This window comes from Pan paniscus, chromosome 11 (genome assembly GCF_029289425.2).
Source record: "Pan paniscus chromosome 11, NHGRI_mPanPan1-v2.0_pri, whole genome shotgun sequence".
NCBI lineage: Eukaryota > Metazoa > Chordata > Mammalia > Primates > Hominidae > Pan > Pan paniscus.
In genome coordinates, this window is record NC_073260.2 from 112,350,772 (window position 1) to 112,370,115 (window position 19,344).

Below are 19,344 nucleotides of genomic sequence, written 5' to 3' on the forward strand. Positions count from 1 at the left end.
CTGTCCTGCCATCATATGAAGAACGCCCTTTTTCCCTTCCACTTTCAACTTCTGCCATGATTGTAAGTTTTCTGAGGCCTGCCCAGCCATGTGGAACTGAGTCAATGAAATCTTCTTTTATATAATAAATTACCCAGTCTCAGGTATTTCTTTATAGCAGTGTGCAAATAGATTAATACAGATACCATATATGTGAGATTAAATATCTTCAGAATATAAATTCCCTTTTTTTAATCTTGAAAAAAAATATTGGTAGTACTTGAATTTCTTCAGTTATTTTAGGTGGTAAATTAATTATTTCAATTTGGCAACAGGAGACTAAACTAAATGTTGATTTCTCTGTCTTCTAATTATGTAACTTTAGGGGTATCAATATAAACTCTAAGTATCAGTTTTGTCAGCTCTAAAGTACATACATAACTTTATGAAAAAAGTATTCAAAGAACATCAAGGATTAGAGGAGAGTATTTGGAGGGAAGAGAGGAAAGAAGTAAAGGTAAAGTGAGCTGAAAATGTAGATAGAAGTAGGTTTGGGGAAATATGTAGATCAGGCTAGAGTTTGTGCTTCATCCTGCATAGTCCTTGAAAGTCATAAGGTGTAACCATAAGATATACTCAAATTTGTATTTTAGAAAGATAATTCTGACAGCACAAATCAAACGTATGTACAGAGGTGAGAGAGAAGAGTAAGAGCACTTAGACTGAGACAACAATTCAGGCAATGGCTAAGAAGACCCATGTCTATCACAGGGAAAGTGTTCTACAACTGTGAGAGAGGTCAGCAGAAAAGTGGCAGCACTTAGTAATTCATGGGAGATCAAGGAGAGAGGACTTGTATGAATAAATGTCAACTCAGGTGGACAGTTCAGGAAAAAAGTGGATGGAAAATTAAAGGAGAAGTAAGTCTGGAGAATAGCAGTATAAGTTCAGCTTGAACATGGTTAGCTTCTAGTGGTGATGGACGTGTTTCAATCCATCTCTATTTGGAATTTTTTTTTTTTTTGCTTAGGACACAAGACAGGAATGAAAATATAGAATTGGGAACCACCAATATGAAAATAGTACTGTAAAACATAAAACAGAATCTCTCAGAGATTCTGATAATAGAGGAAAGAGTAAGAACTTGAATAATATTACATGGGAGTATAAAGTAATAGGAAAAGGTTTCAAAAAGAAATCATGATTTTTTGTTGTAGCAGAAGTTGAGAGGCCACAAATATGTAGCAATTGCAAATGCTACAGAATAATTAAGAACAATTTGGAGAGGTCAGCAGTGAGTTTTGGAAATGTTTTCACTGTGAGTTATGTGTGGAAGACTTATTATAATGGGATAGAAAACAAGTGCCCGCTGTATTTTTTCTTTTGGATCATTTCTACTTATGCATGTTTTCAAACATTTAGAAAGGAAGAGAAAGTCAAAAGGTCTCAGCACTTTGCCACGCCTTAGTCTCTTCGTTTAAGAAGGTTGGAGATGAAGGACAAGAAAAAATGAAATTAATAAGTACTGATTTTAAAAACTTTGAAAATCTTCATAATAAAAAGTACATAAATTATATTAATTAGAGGTTTTATTTTCCACTTATTACATGTTCATTTACACTGAAAAAAATTGTTGGAAATATTAGCCTTTTTATTGTGTTTTTAGCACTATCCACATCAACAAATCAGCCAGCATTCATACTTTTATTATTGGCTGAAATCCTGATTATTTTGATTTCTTATTGCCAGTGGGTTAGGAAGCATCTCTATAAAAATAATATACAGTACAATTCACTGTTATCTTTTTGTAGCAATTGTCAAACAGATAATAGTAAAACAGTGTGTTTGGGCTATTGATTTACACATATAATAAACCTTGGGAAGAAAGTACATGTGTTACAATTAGTTTAGAAAAACTATCAAGAAGTTACATGTTTTACTCATATAAAATACAAGGCTGACCTTCATAGTTCAGCTATTCTGTTTAATACCTTTTACTCTGTAGTTTTTAAAGGCATAATATATCACAACGTTTCCCCCCAAATATAAGCAATCTTTATCATGCATAGGTGACTCCTATGTCCCAATTCAGAACATAATGAGTTTTGTTATGTTATGTTTTGCTATGAATTTTGTTATGTTCAGAACATAGCATATTTTCACAGGAAACATTAAAACTGACACATCTTGGTACCATATGAAAAACTCATTGTTGAATCATGTATCAGGAGACAAAGGAATGAAGGCTAGATCAAGATGTATTGCACCTGTGACATCCAGCCCTTGACCAAAGAGAGTGCACAATCGAAGGAAGGATTAAATCTGCGAGTAGAGGTGAGGAAGAGATTACCCTCAGAGGGTGGGAACAGATTCTCAGAAAGGGCCATTTGTCTCCCAATATCAAAAAATAAGAGTTTTTGTACTTTGAACATTGACCAAGTGCCAGACAACAGGCCAAGGGTTTGACTTATTTGATATTTATAATAATAGTATATTGTTTCTATTGTTGTTTCTTGAGAACTTCAAACAGTAAAATATCCACGTCTCACAGCTACTAAGTGGCAAGGGTTAAAATTCAAACCATTCTCATTCTTTAACATTCCTAAGTGATTAAATTACTTCTAGCTTAATTTTACCCTTAGTTTTCTTTTGTCATATTCATTTTGAAACAAATATTTTATCATACTTATTTTAAAACAAATATTTTATCATATTCAGTTAAAAATATTTTTAAATTATTTCATGTGACTGTTTTCAAGGAATGTCACTGTGAGATACGGCATATTTCTCCTTCTCAGAAACTCTGGGCCTAGCTGATATATTGGACCAAAACATATCAAATTTTTATTAGGAATAAATTATATAGTTACTCCCATCTCTAGGAGGTGGAGCTTAAGTCCTCTTTTCTTGATTGTACTTTGAACTTAATGGCTTGTTTCCAATTAATACAGCCTGAAAAGGAAAGCAGTTTCCTCATAGCAGAGAAACCTGGCACCCAATCCAAGTGACAGAGGTCAGTATCACCAGTGAAAGGCCACGTTGATATCAGGTACCCCTGATTTAATGTGATATAAAGGATACTTTATCTCCGTGGAATTCTTCCTCAAATGCAATAACCACAGTCCAATCATAAAAAATATCAGAAAAAGATAAAGGGACATTCTATAAAATATCTGTCTAGTACTCTTCAAAACAGCTAAGTTCATGAAATACAAAGCAAGATGGAGAAACTCACAGATAAAAAGAGACTCAAGAAACATAATGACAAATTCAATATTGTACCCTGGACTGAATTCTGTAACAAAAATAGAATATTAGTGGAATAACTGAAATTCTAGCAAAGCCTGAAGTTAAGAGTATTGTATCAATATTAATTTCTTAGCTTTAACAAACATACCATGACTATACAAAATGTTGATATTAGAGGAAGTTCAGTGGGGGGGTATACATGCTTTTTTTTCTATCTTTCTGATTTTTCCGTAAATCCAAAATTATTCCAAACTCCAAAATTAAGCAAATTATATTAAGAAGTTTTAGTGAACGTATTAGTGGAAACTAATATGCCAAACATTTATCTAATATTAAATCATTAAGTCTATTTTCACACTGATAAAGAATACCTGAGACTGGGTAATGTATAAAGAAAGGAGGTTTAATTGACTCACAGTTCCACATCGCTGGAGAGGCCTCAGGAAACTTACAGTCATGGTGGAAGTTGAAGGAGAAGCAAGACACGGTGCAGGCGAGACAGAGTGAAGGTGAAAGTGCCACTTATAAACCATCAGATCTCATGAGAACTCCCTCACTATCACAAAAACACTGCCCTCATGATCCAGTCACCTCCCACCAGGTTCTAACAAATGACCACGTTGCACTGCCTCATTTGAGACCTGTCACTCAGTCCTGCAGGCCGATGCGTTACTGGTCCCTTTAACAGTTCCACCCTCCATGGCAGCTGAGCCCACCTAAGCTGAGGAATGCTGGAGAGACCTTCACCTGGGTCCTACATGGAAAATTGGTCAGTGCTATTTGGCTTCTGTGGATGAATGAGTGTTTTCCTCTATTCCCCTATAGTGTCAGTAGAATTAGGAAATAAAATAAAAGTCCTTGGCTAGGTGGTTGGTTAGAAGTCTACCTTTGTTTGAGTTCCCCTTAAAAATGACTTTGTCATTCCTTCTCCCTGCTCCTTTCTCCTTTTCCTCCATTTTATTGTTCCACCAGTCATTTCATTTTCAATCCTTAATTTTTTTTTTTTTTTGCAGTCTTATGTTTGCTTTTGACTTTCTTATTAACTGTATTTGGGCAATTGTTTAAGACAGAACACTTGGTTGTAAAAGGTCCCCTGTTGTGTTGACTCTGGGATGCTAAAATCATATTGTTCTGTGACACCGAGTTGGTCTTGAGTTCACTGTTGGCCACCCACCCCAATGCCCTGGGGTTGTCAACATTTGATGTGGATACCCTTGTTCACAGGATCTTGGGCACTCTGGTATTTCAGCATTGGTATGGGTCACTTCCTGGATGCTCTGGGCTCTTTGGCATTGACATTTCCTCTAGAATTGTGGGGTATAGCCACTCCTCTGGGGGGGATATTGGTCTTATCCTTTTCTGCCTTGAAGTGAGAAGTTATTATTTTCCTTAGCCAGTTGCAAGACCCTTCCTGTGTGCTGTCGTGCTGCCTTACAACAGCCTTGCTCAAGCCTTTCTTGGTCAAAGGAACTGGGAGTTCTGAGGACCCTGGCCTGATGAAAGACTACCTACAGTTGTAGATAAGTGGCCATCCAAACTTTTAGGTTTGTTTGTTTCTCCCCTACTGGGTAGATTCTCTGGCAAATTAGGGCCTGTGAAGTCTCTCCTTGGGCAATGTTGTTTACCTCTTTTCTTCCTCCTATCCACAGTCACCATTTACTTAGCACCCCACTCTGTGCCCAACCCTTACTGTGGAATTTAGGCTCAACATCCTAAGGCCCATTTCTGGCTCATAACCTGCTTTTGTAACAACTTGCTATCTACATTTTGTAGAAAGTGGTCACTTAAAAGGGAAAAAGGGAAAAAATAGTAATTAGGCACTCACTAAACTTAGGCTAACAGAAACCCCCTGTGGAGATCCTTACCAGACCTGAAGACAACAGTGAGAATCCCCAAAGATTCACGTCTAGGGTGTCTTTTAGACTATTGGAGTAAATTCAAATTATTAGACAAATTGAAGAAGAAAATAAATAATTTATCATTGCAATAATGTTTGGGTTTAATAAAAATTGAACAATCAACAGCTTTGGCCTAGGCATGGTTATTTACATTACAATGATATTGTATAATTATATTTGCTTTATAAAAAGGAAGGAAAATAAGAAGTTTTTTATGTACAGGCTTTTATGGCCGTCTACCAGGATTCTAAATTAAGGGCTAGCTGTAGATTATGTCTGGCTCATGATTCTCCCAGGTACCCCAGGAGGCCCAGTGCTGCACCCTCCCCTACCTTCAGAACCTTCTCAGTCCCCTAATTCTGACAGGAGGCCTCACCAGTTCTTTAAAGCAAGATTCCACCCCAAGGTCATCAGGGTTTCCTCCAACAAGCACTGGCTCATATCCACCACTGCCTGAAGAAATAAGCCCAACAAGTACCACCAGGAGTGGGGCCTCATATCAGCCCCAAAATATAACTTATGTCAGTTGTGGGTGGTAGCTTATGGGAATGGAGGAACAATCAGAGAATATGTGCATTTTTCCACGTCTGATTTGCCTTTATGCAAGGAAAAATTTTGGTGGTTTTTGATAGATCCAGGGAAGTTTGTAAAGGAGTTTGTTAAGTTGACCATGTCCTTTGATTTAACTTGGCATGACATGCAAGTATTATTATCCACTTGTGGTATTGTAAAGGAAAAACAAAGAATTCTAGGTACTGCTCATGAACATGGAGATAGAGTGGCTGCACATAACCCTGGGCATTTCATTTATCATGTGGGGGGAGATTTACTTCCAGATGTCAACCCTCAGTGGAATCACCAGAGAGGTTCTCAAGATCTTGAAAGCAGAAATCACACACTACCTTGTTTAATAGATGGTATGAAAAAGTGTTTGGTTAAGCCAGTTAATTATGATAAAGTGAGAGAAATCCCTCAGGAGAAAGATGAAAATTCCACTCATTTCAAGGTCAACTGATTGAGGCACTCAAGAAATATACTAATACAGACCTAGACTCCCAGAAGGGTGAGCTCTCCTGGATATGCATCTTGTTACTCAATCTACCCCTGACATTAGGAGGAAGCTATAAAATGTAGCAATGGGACCCCAAAGCTCCATGAGACAACTCTTACACATTGCCTTTGGGGTTTATAGTAATAGGGACAGGCAAGAGGAAGAGGCAAAATCCAAAAGAATTGAGCAAAAAGCATGACTGCTGGTGGCTGCTGCTTTACCCTGCACCCTCACCCCCCAAACCGTGCTGCCTCAGGGTTACCCACCTTGAGGAAATGTGGTGAGATCAGCATCTGAAATGCTCACACAAGAGCCCCCACAACTCACTGGCCTTTAGGCCAGAATCAATATATCTTCTGTAAGCAAGAAAGGCCACTGAAAAAGGACTGCCCCAGGCTTAAGAGGGAGTTTGAGCCACCCAGACCCATAATGGCTGAGAAAGTAGAGGACTGACAGGGCCTGAGGTCAGCTACAGCTCTCACTGGACACCTTACCACCTCTGCAGAGGAGCCTCGGGTAATACTTGATGTAGCAGGAAAGAATACTGAGTTCTCATTGAACGCAGGAGCAACCTACTCAGATTTAACTCATTTCTCAGGGCCACTGTCTTCCCACTCTTACCCAGTAATGTGAATTGATGGCCATCCAAAAATTGGAAGACTCACCCACCCTCTTGGTTGTACCATGGGGTACCATACGTCTTCCCATGGGTTTTTACTTACGCCTAAGTGTCATATCCCTTTTTCTTTTTTAACCAATTACAGGTTACAATGTTCCATGAGGAAGTAACAGGCTAGGAAGGGATGGTTCTTCAGGCCCTTTTGCTTGATACTCTTATGTTACTTTTAAAGTACGTCACATTTAAACCCTGTTACCCTACTGTGGAACTTCATGTCCTAGGAAACAAATCCCCAGCTCATTCATGCTTGTGTGGGAAACAGAACAGACTTACTCTAGCAGGCCTGACCTCAAAGATGAGCCCTTGCCTAATCCTGATGTTGAGTGGTTTATAGATTAGAGTATCTTTATGCATGAAGGAGTAAGAAAGGCAGGTTATGTGGTAGTTAGCCAATAAAAAGTTATTGAGGCAAAAATTTTGCCTTCTGAGACTTCTGCTTAAAAAGCAGAACTAATCACTTTAATTAGGGCCCTCCAGTTAGGAAAAGACTTAAGAGTCAATATATTTACTGATTCCAAATATAGGTTCCTATTGCTTTATGCTCATGCTGCTCTATGAAAAGAAAACGGACTACTAACAATGAAGGGATCCCCCACATATAACATCACTCAGAATTTGCAACTTTTAGAAGCTGTCCAGCTCCCAAAGGAGGTAACAGTTATTCACTGTAGGGAACACCAAAGGGAGACACCTCTAATTATCAAAGGAATTGCTCTAGCAGACAGAGGAGCTAAGGCCACAGGTAAAGAAACACCAGTATTACAGGCTGCTTCATCAATGCCAGGTACTACATCCACATCAGCAACACCATACTATGCCCCCGAAGAAATTAAATGGATAGAACAGAAAGGCTTACAAAAGGATCTCTCAGGATGGTTACTAGGAAGCAACAAACTCCTCCTCCCTGAGGCTGAGCAATGGAAACATAGTTAAGTAGATCTGTAACTCCTCACACTTGGGATGGGGCTCCCTATTTAAATTAGTTTCTTAAATCTTCTTAGGAAAGGAGCTATTCCAGACTGTAAAGAGAGTAACCAGGGCCTGTGAACTTTGTGCCTCTAATGACCCAGGAAGCCGTCCCATACCCCTACCCTGTCTCAAACCTGTACAACATCAAAAAACAAACAAACAAACAAAAAACAACCCTGGGGAAGACCGGCAAATAGATTCTGCTCAGATGCCACCATACAGGGGACTTTAATATTTGCTGGTATTTATAGACACTTTTACCAGATGGATAGAGGTCTTCCCCACAAGGACAGAGAAGGCATTAGAAGTGTTCAAGTTTTTACATAAAGAGATCATCTTCAACTGGGGATTACCTAAAATTCTGCAGAGTGACAACAGACCCTCCTTCACAGCTAAAGTGACCCAGCAGGCTTCCCCAGAGTTAGGCATTACCTATTACCTTCACTCCTTCTGGAGACCTTAATCCTCTGGTAAGGTAGAAAAAGCTAATCATGTTTTAAAATGAACATTAGCAAAGCTCTGTCAGGAGACTTCAGAGGCCTGGGTTTCTCTGCTATCCATAGCCCTTTTATGCACAAGGATAGTCCCAAATAGAATTGTAAAGCTTAGTACGTTATGACTTATGGGCGGCCCTTTTTAACTTCAGGCCTTCTGTTTGATGAAGAGATAAATACAATGCTCACTCATATTATCAGCTTAGGCCAGGTTCAAAAGGCCCTCTAAACCTATGGAAATAAAATATTGTCCCCTCCCACAAGGGAGATAATCAACTCTCCTATTCAACCAGGAGACTTGGTTTTACTAAGAACTTGAAAAGAAGGATCCCCTGATGATCAATTACAACCAAAATGGGAAGGGCCCCACCAGGTGTTTTTGAGTTCCCACAATGCTGTTAAACTTCAGGAAATAACTAGTTGTGTACAATGTTCAGGATTAAACCTGTTTCTTATGCATTACAGGCATACAAGGTGGAGACCATGACCTACAACCGTGAACCTTCCAAGCATCTCTTCTACCTATTTAAAAGAATCAACACTCAGCCAGAAGTGTTAACATGATGCTCTGGGTGGGAATAGAAGCTTTAATTTTTTTCTTCTTCTTGATTATAATACTTTAGCCAACCTCCCAGGAAACAACTATGACCAAACTAGACACCATTCTGTTACTGTTAATCCTATTTGCTCTCCCAATTACCCTAATCCAGGGTGGATGGGAAGATAACTAGTAAATACTTCAACAATTATAACATCAGGAGATCATGTTCATGGCTGCTGGATTTTTCATCGACATTCCCAGGATAGAAAATTCTATCTTCTGGCTTATCTGGAATAGCTCATGATAATCCCCCAGGACTCCTAACTAGCCATAGCGATCTGAAATACCCCAACCCCTACAAGTTAAGTGGAACACTCACCCACTTAATGGATTACACCTGAAATGCCCTGTACCACTATTGCCTGGACCTGGGAATTTGGGTATCTACACCACCAGGGCACTAATGATTCTATCTTTTGCACCCACTCTTGTGTGAATGACACAAAAGTGGAAGCTTCTTTGTGATGCTCTGATTAAACTTCAGTTGGCAAGTTGTCAAGTTCCCAAGGTCACAGCAAGGTAAATGGGACTGCGCTTATAAATGAGGAGATTATATTTGGTGCTTTCTCCTGAATCAGAACATGTAGGGGAAAAACAACTTTACACTTCATAGTCTGAGAAGGTGAGAGTATTGCACCTCTCTGAAAAACAAAAACTGTTTGGCTATTCCCTTTGGAACAAGAAAATTTCTATAGAGCCAACATACCAGCAAAGGATAAACATCACACCCCATAGGGGCTTTGTACCCAAACTGGGCTCATTTTTGTCTGTGGCCATGAATGGGAAGAAGTGGCACCCCATAACTGCTCCCAACTCCCTACGGAGTCACCTATTCTTTTAGGAGTATCTTTCCTTTGTATATCAAAAACTTGGAACAGAGATGAATGTACATTAGCAACACTTGCTCCTCCAGGAGTTACTGTCTATAGCCCCATAAGACTCAAGGATACCTGAAGTGAGCAAGCAGTAGGGTAAATTCTGGCAGGAATTGGTGAAGTGATAGGACTAGCAGCACCATGGAGTGACTTCACCTACCATGAGTAAATTCTAAATAACTTAATTCAAACTCTAGAATCCTTAGCCACGAACGCAGGTCAGACACTAAAAGGAATTCAAAGATATTTAGACTCTTTGGCAAATGTAGTTATCAAAAACAGACTAGTGTTGGATTATTTACTAGCTGAACAAGTTGGAGTCTGTATACAGTTATTAATAAAACCTGGCTGGGTGCCGTGGCTGACGCCTGTAATCCCAGCACTTTGGGAGGCTGAGACAGGTGGATTACGAGGTCAGGAGATCGAGACCATCCTGACTGACACGGTGAAACCCTGTCTCTACTAAAAATACAAAAAATTAGCCGGGCGTGGTGGCGGGCACCTGTAGTCCCAGCTATGAGGGAGGCTGAGGTGGAGAATGGCGTGAACCCAGGAGGCAGAGCTTGCAGTGAGCCGAGATCGGGCCACTGCACTCCAGCCTGGGTGACAGAGTGAGAATCCCTCTCAGAAAAAAACAAAACAAAACAAAACAAAAACAAAAACAAAAAACCTCTGCACATATACTAACAACTCTGGAAAAGTCGAGATTAACATTCGAAAGATGTATGAGAGAGCTACCTGGTTACATAGATATAACCAGGGCACTGACTCCAGCTATGTCTGATGAACTATTAAAAGTGTCTTTCCAAATCTCCCCGGTTTTTACCTCTTCTAGGACCTCTGATAGCTCTCTTGTTACTAATTTTTTGCCTTTACTTGTTTAACCTCTTAAAAGTCTGTGTCTTCTAGATTACAGCAGTTCCAGGTAAAGACAAAGTTGGCACAAGGCTTCCAACCCTTCCTGCCTTCTGATCCAGAGGATAAAAAATGTCCTACCTCGGGGCCTCCTGGATTAGGTGTCTAGAGATTTTTACTTCTCTGTTGCTAGGCAGGGCCTATGCTCATAAACTCAGAAAGACACAGTCATAGAAGATGGACCTCTGCTCTTCTGCAGCCTTCTTAAGATTAAAGAAGAATATCCAATCTCTGAGGGGAGGATGAGTAGGAGGTGGGACTTGACTCTGGAGACAGGGCTCAGACACCGTACCAAATTGAGGACAAGGTAAAATAGGGCCACGGCAGGGCAGCTTTTCCTAATACACACCCACGAGTGTGCCACGTCAGTTTACCATTGCCATGGCAACAGCAGGGAGTTACTTCCCCTTTCCATGGCAATGACCCAATGAACCAGAAGTTACTACCCTTTCCCCAGAAATTTCTGAATAACCTGCTCCTTACTTTGCATGTAATCAAAAGTGGGTATAAATATGACTCCAGAACTATCCTGAGCTGCTACTCTCAGCACACTGCCTATGGGGTAGCCCTGCTCTGAAAGAACAGGCACAGAGCTATAACACTGCCTGAGCCGTAACACCACCAGAACAGTAACACTGTTGCTTCAACAAAGCTGTTTTCTTCTACCATCGACTCACCCTTGATTTTTTTCCTAGATGAACCAAAGAACCATTCATGGCTAAGCCCTAATTTGGTTATTGCCTGCCCTGCATCAAAGGGATTTTTACAAAGACATTGGAATTGAGGCTTGAGCCAAACTTTTAAGAAAAATTTATTGTTGTAGTGAAGATTAATGAATGATCATGCAATAGCTTTTTTCAATTTGGAAAACATAAAAATGTAGATGTTTTCAATTATATGATATCATACTGAGAATAACTGGACTTGTTTCAGCAATAAAAGAGTTTGCTTATAGATAAAAAGGCTCCATTTGTTATGATACTCTTATATAGAGAAAACATACATTTGTATATTGAATATTCTGGACTTCTATTACATCACTTTTAAAAATGAGTCATAAATTAGTGGCATTGAATGATTTGGAATTACCAAATTTTGGAGCTGTAGTAGTGGTTTAATAGGTGGCTCCTATTTTTAAAATAAGGAAACTGGACCAGAGTGGATGAGTCAAGCATGAAATAGGCTGCTTCTGATTTCTAATGTAGTGCACTTTACAACATTATATTTAGGAGCAGACCAGTTTAACGCAAAGCCAGAGCCAAGGGGTCTCTTGAGGACTTTTCTAGCTTGTCATGCAAAAAAAGACAAGAATTAATTTGATTGTGTACTACAGAGTTAGCCACAATGAATCCTGAATCAGTGATTTATACAACTTAGATTGATTAGCATAGCTGAAGAGATGAAAGAACAGAACGCTAATTTTAACCTTGAAATGGACAACATTCATATTGTTGAAAAAGTCTTTACTTTTTGTATTTTATTTTCCTTAAAACAAATTTAAGAACTTCACCAATTCCCTTATATGTGGGAGTCCAATTTTTAATTGTTGTTTAAATTTCGGATTTTCATTTCACTCATTTTTGTTTTTGTGTAGTCATTTTTTTTTTTTTTTTTTTTTTGGAGACGGAGTTTCTCTCTGTGGCCCAAGCTGGAGTGCAGTGGTGTGATCTTGGCTCACTGCAAGCTCCGCCTCCCGGGTTCACACTATTCTCCTGCCTCAGCCTCTTGAGTAGCTGGGATTACATGTACCCGCCACCATGCCTGGCTAATTTTTTGTATTTTTAGTAGAGACGGGGTTTCACTGTGTTAGCCAGGATGGTCTCAATCTCCTGACCACGTGTTCCACCTGCCTCGGCCTCCCAAAGTGTTGGGATTACAGGTGTGAGCCACCGCGCCAGGCCCTTGTGTAGTCATTTTAACTGTAAAAACCTTGATAGTTGTCTTTAATAAGAGAGTCAATATATAGATTTTGTACATTGGGGATGTTTGTGCTCTGCTCATTTTGTTGTCAGTGACTTATAATAACTTTTGTTATGCATGTTTTCAGTAACTTTCTTATGCATTCTCAGAGAGCAATTTTCCAAGTAGTTGCTCTAGTCATACCATAGGTTTTACACATCAGCTTTCTTTGCAATAGCTCATGATGCAATTTCCCTTTAATAATTTGTATGTAGTACCTTAGTGTAAACAAGCAATCAACTATAAATATAAAAATTATGTTATAAAATGAAAGATCTATATTTGTCCAGTTACATGTATAAGTGCACTTGTGTAAAACTTATTTTCTATTCTTATGAGCAAAAGCGGTATTTTTTATTACAACGTTAAAGCCACACTATTTTGAAAATAATTTTATACCCATGGGATTATATTTGCAAAGCCAATTTTTAAAAAGTTATGGTCTACATTAATATTTTTAAACTTTAAAAAGCCACAAAACATTATATAGAAAAGCATGTTTTATATTACATATACCACTTCTGTAAATAGCAAAGATTATTTCCTATACCACATTGATTAAATGTAGCTTATGCCTGAAATTTTATTCCCACATTGCATTGACTACTGTTAGCCAATTAGTGACACTGTCTAGTATTATTGCAATGAAAGCATTTCTTTAGGGATGAATTATTCCTTTTGATGCCTTTTATAAATGAAGAAGTTCTACTTTCATAGAAGATTGTGTTGTTTCAGCTCAATGAATTATGAAGATATTTTAGTAAATAATAAAAGCTTCATGAAAGTAATATTAGATGATGTCATACTTCTTAACAATTTCAAGGCAGTATTTGCTCTAGGGGGAGGGTATATAAAATCTGCAAAATATTGTAAGCAGTATCATGTCTACTACACTTTCTTCAATTACATGTACCATTGCTATTGTACATTTTTTTCCAAGTAATTTTATTCATGGTTAATATCTTAAAATATGCATATGGTAGTAAACTATTAGGCAAGATAGCAACAGAAACGTCCATCATCTGTCAAAAATAAAGTTCAAGGCAATCAAAGTGTTTTGTGTTGGCTATGAGTAGCTGATTAAATAAACAGAAGATGTGACATGATGTCTCTTTCATCTATAAAAGTATCAGCTCAGAAGCTACGCTTCATTAGCTTCAAATGTAGCATGCATAATAAAGAAAGAAGGCGAGCAGTTCTTTGATTCATTGTGAAAAAAGCCTATCAGACCCCCTTTCAAGTGACAGTTTATTAAATAAGTTGAATAATGGGAAATATTCCAACTAGAATGGAATCATAACCCTGTACTTTGCACTTGATTGCAAAGTATAGATGATAGTGTTGTGCCTCCATTTTGTGTGATAAAAAATTAAATGGCAAAAGATAGGCAGTATTTCCTGCAGGGAATTTAGTAATTTATTTTTATTTTTAAAAATTATTTTCATCTTCTTTTGGTATTAAAAACCTAATGAATCTGAGAAAAGCAATGAAAAAATTACTTCATTCCAAAATACACAAGGGTTTTCATTTCCTCCAAGAGGATGGGGATGGCCAAGATAAATGTGTGGGGCACACCTAGAGAAACAATGGCTCCACATACATTTCCCTTTGATGTACTGAAGGTCTTTTGTGAAGATATTATTATCAGGTTGTACCTTTTACTTGGCTATTTCTAACAAAGACATCAGCATACACAAAAGGTCAGTGAAGGGATAGGGCAAAGTGTGTTTGGAGTAGGTAGCTGGGATATGTGGGGAAGAGTGAAAGATGGCATGAAAAGAGAAGTTTGATCTGGAATACGGGAGAAACTAAATATTAATAGGAGGAATTATGACATTCTTAAATAGAAGCAGTGTGTAAAATGGAGAGCTGTTTAAATTTTAAAAAGAAGTAATCTGACAATGTATAGGACAAATACTAATTTGACTTTTAGACAGGTATGTTTAGATAATCTGTTTTTCCCTGGTATTTTTATTTTTAGAAATGTTTCACATTTGCTGATGGGAAACAACAGCCCTGGAGTAATGAGTGTATTTCAGTTGGTGCACACATTCATACCACTGCATCAAATTTGGCACAAAGTCATCAATGTGTTTTTTCTAAAATATGTCAGAAATAACTACAATTGGCATGAGCAGACTTTAGAAATGCTACCACTAAATTGCTAAAAAGAGCCTTTCAGACGTTTGGTGTTTGTTTAATATGCTGTATTGCTACTTAATTACCAATGAAAACATTTAGACAGACATTTTAAAAATATAGTGATAATGCTTTATAAATTTGGTCTAATTTATGACCGAGCTAGCAGAGTGGATTGAAAATTTCGGTGTTAGGTTTGTGATGCTGTTTTCCAAGTACAGTTTTTCATCGATTTGTGTCACACAACCTCAAGCGCCTCTGTCAAACAACTGCAAGGTCAAGCACAAAGGCAGGAGATCCATTATAGCTTTTGCTGGGTCAAAAGATCTCTTCCCTGTGAACTATTTGGTCAGTTATGTTTTCTAAAATGAACTGTGCTATAGATAAGAGGCAACATGAAGCATCTTGTCTTTGTTTTTGGCTTTTTCTGACTAAAGCAAATTTCATGGCAAGTGTGAAGTTCAATTCTGAAAATAATCACACCGCCTGAGCTCACAAAATAAACTAGATTAAAATCTTGTGCAGTAGCATACGCTCTTTGAATGAACAAAGGCCACTGGGGGCATAGAGAGACATGTGTTCCGTTGAACATTCTGAAAGGCACTTTATTATCTGGACACACAGTAGCATTCTATCCTACTCATTAGTAAATGTCAATTATGCCAAGTTGGCCACTGGCTTACATCTACTTAGTGAGGCTTTGATGTTACACAGATTAATAGTTTAAATTCTTAATCTGCTTTCTGTGAAGTTACATGTAAAATATTTCTTTTGTTTATAATAAAGTAATTCAGGTGTTTTAATATCTGAGAAAAACAGCATCAGATTTCACTAAACTGAGTGCTCTGATTAATTGCTAATGTACCCCAACTATAAAAATATATAATTATAATGCCTATGTAGACACTATTACCACCCTGAGAAAACATTTAAAAATTGACCGAATCATGTATCTTAATACTTGCTAATACAGCAATTTAGAAACAACAGTTCCTTTACTTCAACTGAGAAAAAAGTCTTGCTTTATATTTTCAATATGTAACATTTAGACCAATCAATAAGAAGAGAGAATCTTGCCTACTCTAAAATATCCAATGAGATTACATCCGTGTATTACCAATCTTGTACAACAAATAAATACTCATCTTTTGAATTAATTTTACTTTTCAATGTTGGTACCAATTCACAGGCAATGTACTGTTTCCTGGGTTGGCTATTTTAGCTGACTTAAATTTGACGGCTTTAACACTTCCTGTGACACTTCCTAAAAAGGTAGAAAAATTGCCCTCCCTTTTAAAATAAAGTACACCTTGAGAGCAGTTATTTTAGTGAATGAAGATCATTATCAGAATGTGACTTTTATTAATTTTTAGCAGCATCCAATAATGGAGAATAATATCAAAGATCAAAGAATAATTAGAAATCAGAATAATCATTTGAGCCAGAGTTGTTTGTCTTTGCTTTTGTTTTTAACTGATCCTGAATTCTGAAGACTCTGGGTCTTGTCTGTGACTTTGAGTGCTTAGCTGATGATGTTGGTCAATTCACTTAACACGTATATCTAAATTCTTTATCTATGAAACAAGTCTGAATATTTGTTTAGCTTTACTGCTTAAGAATTTAAAGCATTAAAGAATTTAAACCATGGCACACATTTACCTATGTAACAAACCTGCATATCCTGCACTTAAAATAATAATAACAATAATAATAATAATAAAGAGTTTAGTGAGAAAGTATATGTAAAAATGCTTTGTATGCGCAAATTCTTAAATAAGGTAATGTAAAATACTTAATAATTATTAACAGCTGTTTAGTAGTATATACAGGCAATCATGCTCCCAAGTTATCTTAAGGATGCTGACTCTTTACAAAATGAAAAAATTATTTACGTTAAAACATGTTAGGTCTAAAGAATTAAACTTAAACACTTTGGAGAATAGACCAATCTATTCATGTTATGATTTTTTTAAAACCCAGAAGATTAGATGACATCATTAGAAAGTCTTGGGTATGAGTTTCTACTTATTATAAATTAGAAATATAGGAGGCAATTTTAGATTGACATGTCCCTTTGCTTTCTAGGAATCTATTTTTCACAAATTAAGGTCAAATTAGCCTTATTATAAATTATTATGTGCTTTTTCTTCTTCAGAATATTTATCTTAACAACTCATTATTTAACATAGGTCTTCACAGGTTATTTGGCAAGAAAGTGAAAAAGTTAAAATGACTGAAGTATTACTGTTACTTGGCCATCTCTGAGTTCTTTCTTCCTATTTTTTTGATAACTATTCATGAGATAATTATTTGATCTTCCCATTAACAAAAGTTACTTGGATGTTAAACAGTTCAAATATCTTCTCTCAGATCAAGAAGACTCACCTATTTTCCTTATCGAAGTGTTAATATTATACACAGAAAAGTAATTATTACTGATGCTATTGCAGTGGTTGTGGAAGTAGTTTTTATTATTACGTATTTTTTAAAAGATTTCCTGTAACCTACCTGAGGGTGAACATTAAACAGGCAGGATTAAGAATATGGGAAAAGAGAAGTACATCAAACAATAGTTTCTTTGCACGTTATTCTCCTATAAATTAATTTCTATTTCTATCTATAATAGAACAGTCTTTGTGCCATCATTTAGCACTTAAAATAATTAGTAGAGTTGGCTGTTACAGGTCTCTGTCACTAGATTGTGAATAATTTGAAGGTAAAAGTCTTGTTCAACTTTGATACTGCATGCCAAGCTCATAGAGTAAGTATTTGCTGAAATGAATCATTCCACCTTTGCATAATTTTGATGAATTACAGGTAAACTTATTTTTGAGGAGAAAGGTATTTCAAATTAAGATAATTTTTAGCGCCTACTTTGTTTTGGTAACTTGAAAAACTTGAGGATTGTAACGATAATATAGACAAAATAGGCATAGCCCTGTCCCTAGAAAATTTTAGTCTTAGTCTAGCATGAAAGGCAATTAAAAATAATACAATATAATGAGCACTTTTAGAATTAAAAATAGTTACCATATTTTAATGTGGAGATTAAGGCTTGTAGAATCACCTGGTGGTAAATCTTGGCCCTCTCATATGTAGTGACTGACCTGAGTCAGTTACTGAAACAATTTTGAGTCTAAATTTCCAATCATATAAAATGAGGAAAACAAACACTGTGCAATGTGGTCAGTAGAATTAAAGAAATAACAACCTTAAATATTCTTTCCAAAGAAGAAGGATGTAGATATGCTAAAATACAACAACAAAACAAAAACATTGGAGAATGTATGTGAAGAAGAAACACACACTGTTACGTTAGTTTTAGTTCCCTCTGCCTCTGAACCTTCTTTTGTAGGTTTTGACATTAAACAGGATACCTCTATTCAGGCACTGGTTATAAACCACGGTGCCATTAATGTCTAAGGCTTTGTTGTTATTCCTTTGGTGGGGTTGCCTTATGTCTTAGTCCATGTTATGCTGCTATTACAAGATATCACAGATTGAGCAAATAATAAAGAATAAAATTTTATTTTCTTACCTTTCTGGACGCTGGGAAGTCCAAGATCAAAGCACTAGCATTTAATGAGGAGCTTCTTGCCGCACCACCACCCGACACAAGCATAGAAGAGCAAGCTAGCCTTACGCTGCACGAAGCCTCTTTTATAAGGTCCTTAATGAGAGCGAAGCCTCCAGAACCTAACCACCTCGGAAACTCCAACTCTAAATACTGTTACATTGACAACACCTGAATTCCGGAGTAGCTGCCTCAAACTATAGCAATTAACAAGTTAAGTGAATCACATGTGCTCTATTAGGGTAAAAGAAAAGCTTTCATGCAAATCACTCTAGAACTTTTTTATCTTGACTCCAAAGTGTGAGTATTAAAATAATATTTTAGAAACTATAGTCGTTTCTAAATTACATAGAGGAGAGAAGAAAACAATACTGTGGGAAATCTTTTTGTGAATCTTTCATTCTAGGCCTAAAATAACAAGAATGTCAGGAGAAATCAACTGAATTTCAACACTTATAAACTTTGGTTAACAAGTAATTCAAAAGAATGCAAATAAATAAATAAACAAACAAATAAATAAAAATAGAAGCTATTAAATAGTAAAATAAGTTAGTTTGAAAAGTACATGGTAACTGTTTTTGGAAAAAAATAGACAAACTTATGCCAAATCTTATCAAGAAAAAATATAGAGAAACCAACAAGGTCAACATTAGGTTAAACAAAGTGCATGTATAACCTAAAAGCAGAAAAAATTTATATACTATTATATACTAATAATTTGAAAAAATCAGATTAAATAAAATATTCCAGAGAGATATAGCATATTTAATTAGGAAGGCTTAGAAAACTTGAAATAGAAATAGATTTTAAGATTCTAAATAATAGGCTCACATGGTACTGAGACTTCTGCCAAACCTTTAAACTAGAGATGATTTCTCTGATTTTAAATGTCTACAGCAGACAAAAAACATTTGTTTATTACATAAGATTACTATAATTCTAACATACAATCTAGGAAAATA

At 36.7% G+C, this 19,344-nt stretch overlaps 1 protein-coding gene and 1 long non-coding RNA gene across 3 annotated transcripts in view; one reads left to right on the forward strand and one right to left on the reverse strand.

Annotated features, from left to right (window-relative positions):
• TYRP1 (tyrosinase related protein 1) overlaps nucleotides 1-19,344 on the reverse strand; it is a 1,170,479-nt gene that overhangs the window by 525,597 nt on the left and 625,538 nt on the right. The gene's annotated exons all lie outside the window — the stretch shown is intronic.
• Nucleotides 18,541-19,344, forward strand: part of LOC134728548 (uncharacterized) — a 62,071-nt gene continuing 61,267 nt past the window's right edge. The window contains exon 1 of the long non-coding RNA XR_010109067.1: nucleotides 18,541-18,682. This is a non-coding gene — a long non-coding RNA (uncharacterized LOC134728548). The remainder of the gene's footprint in view (nucleotides 18,683-19,344) is intronic.